We start from the raw sequence: 2,500 nt of genomic DNA on the forward strand, positions 1-2,500 counted from the left end.
CTCGAGGATGAGATCTTTCACGCTGGTCACTTCCGAGAGCTCTCCAGCTAGTAGCTTCGCGGCCAGCCTTACTCCCAAGACTTTGCATTTAGTCGTGGGGTGTCCTCGGGACTGGTGGAACTCGCAGAAGGTGTTTTTGTCATATCCTTGATTGCGAGTCCATGTATTACCAGTGGTTCGGCCCTGGTCCGAACTGATCGCGTAATTGTGCCCTGGTTTGGCCCTCGTGATGGACATACTTATCGTTACGAGAGTTCTTCTTCTTCTTCTTTATTTTTGGATCTACATCTTTCGAGTATGGTCTTGCCGACTTATGTTTTTGCGATAAGACTTTTGTTTCTTCCTCGATTATGATGTAGTCTGTCGCCTTGTGGAGGGCGTCCTGGATCGTCCGCGGTTTGTCGAGGGTTATCCATTTTCTGAATTTTGACTTGTATCAGAGCGTCTTTCTGAGCGCATCAATGGCCACCTTTTCGCTTATCCCGCTGACCTAGGACATTACCAGCTTGAATCGGCTGATGAACTCGCGGAGGGGTTCATCTTCCCTCTGGGACAGACTCCAGAGATCGACATCGGAAGTTTCTCTATCTATGAACATAGAGTATTGCTTGAAAAATTCCGATGCAAGCTGTTGGAAACTCCCAATAGAGTTTCGCCTAAGGCGTGCGAACATTCGAGGGCTGCTCCTTCCAGATTCTCGACGAACAGGCAGCAGTAGCCGGCGTCTTTTTCGCTGTCCTTCATTCTCGCTCTTCCCATCGTTATGTGGAAAGCCTGAAGGTGCGCATTCGGATCGGTCGTACCATCATACTTCGGTACTTTGATTTTTCCCGGATCGGATACCCTCATATCTGAGATGCGAGTGGTGAAGGGGGTCTTCCGAGCCCCTTCCAGCAGCCTATCGATCTCAAGTGCAGCGCTGGTAGCGTGATGAATTTTGGATTTCACGGCTCCTACTTCTGCCGCAGTCTTGGTGATATAGTCGCGAAGATCGCGGATATCCGACGTCTCGCCAGCAGATTTCCGAGCCTGTTGGTGTTTACTGCGAGTGAGCTCGGTTTGCTTTTCAGCCTGCTCTTCTTGTTTGTTCCAATAGAGGACTTCCTCCTCTTCCGTCATCGGTTTGTCGAACGGAGAGCTTTCCCGAGCAGATCGGCTTCTGGTCCTTCTTGGATGTCTGTCGACGTCCTCATCGGTATCGTTGGAGACATCGCTAGGATCCAGGTCGACGAGCTCGACTTCATTATCCTCCGAATCTTTCGCGGTAGGCGGAGGACTTTCAGGGTTCCCCTTTTCGACGGGAGATTTTTCGCTAGGGTTTTTACCCGAAGTTTGTTCCCTCGCGGCTCCAGGCCTATCGAGTGGGGTAGCGAAGTCAAGTCTTTTCCCGCTGACATTACTGGTTCCACGGGGATGGATTGCTCTGGTCCTTGCCGTTAAGGTTTCAACCTGTTTGGTCAAGGTTCTCACGAACCTGTGTTGTTCTTCCAACCTTTTTTCGTAGGTGGCGAACATCTTTTTAAACTCCTCGAGCGGCGTGGCGTTGGCTGGTGTGTTGGCCGCGGATACGTCCGCCGCGAGAGTGTGGAGATCAGTGCCACTGCTTCTGTTAAGAGGAGTATGCACGTTATCCGTGTTGTCAGTTGACATGTCTGGTTGAGCGTGATGTGGTTGAGAGTTAGATAGATCCGTACCCCCCTCCTTCTAGCGCCAAACTGTGGGAACCAAAATTCGCACAGTCTATTTCCGTTTAAATTAGGAAATTAGGAGAACCCTAGTTTCCCAGAGGTCTCGGATATCTGCTAATACCACACGCTAAGCAATCAGAACACGAGATAACAACGATAAAGTATAAGAAATCGTAAAAAGAGAGCAAAGAGAAGTCTTATTCCGAATTTGCGTATGAGCGTTTACAACAAGGTATAAGCCTGGGCTCAAGAGCTGTCGGCGAGATTCCTAGTTCTAACAACCCTAAGACGGCTAAACCTAATTGAGTCGCAGCTCGAATAACAAAAACGGAAAGTTGCCTAATTGCTCTAAGTGCTAAGTTTCTGCTGAAAATTTCTCCTTTATGCCTCTCGCCTAGGACTCCTTATATACGGGCTCCTAGGTCGGTTTACGCTTTTTCTCTTCTGCCCTTACGCCGTCATAGCATAAAAATGGAGATATTCCATTTTTTCCGATCTTCGTAATTATCTTTAAAATTTCGTATTTATCTGCGGAAACTTGACGTTTATCTTTCCTTACAAACCAAGCGTAAACCATTGTGCGGCTTACGGGCTGTTGGTTAAGAAATCAGGCCTCGAGTGATGTCTTAGGTCCCTTTGGGCGGTCTTCTGACTCGAAGCGTTTATTACGGCTTCTTTCGATAAAGAACGAACTTTCCGCGGTTTTTACTGTAAAGTTTGATCGACGACTTAGAATGGCGGGAAACACGAAATGGGTTCGCTACGGTCTTCGGGAGATAGCATCAAATGGTAGACGAGAATGCATGGACCAA

General features: G+C 48.3%; 1 long non-coding RNA gene across 1 annotated transcript in view; it reads left to right on the forward strand.

The window, feature by feature from the left end:
- The first annotated feature begins 747 nt into the window (after positions 1-747).
- The window catches only part of LOC106319589, a 3,698-nt gene continuing 1,945 nt past the window's right edge, over positions 748-2,500 (forward strand). Inside the window, exons 1-2 of the long non-coding RNA XR_001265506.1 lie at positions 748-760; positions 864-865. This is a non-coding gene — a long non-coding RNA (uncharacterized LOC106319589). The remainder of the gene's footprint in view (positions 761-863; positions 866-2,500) is intronic.

This window comes from Brassica oleracea, unplaced genomic scaffold (assembly GCF_000695525.1).
Source record: "Brassica oleracea var. oleracea cultivar TO1000 unplaced genomic scaffold, BOL UnpScaffold00285, whole genome shotgun sequence".
Taxonomy (NCBI): Eukaryota; Viridiplantae; Streptophyta; class Magnoliopsida; order Brassicales; family Brassicaceae; genus Brassica; species Brassica oleracea.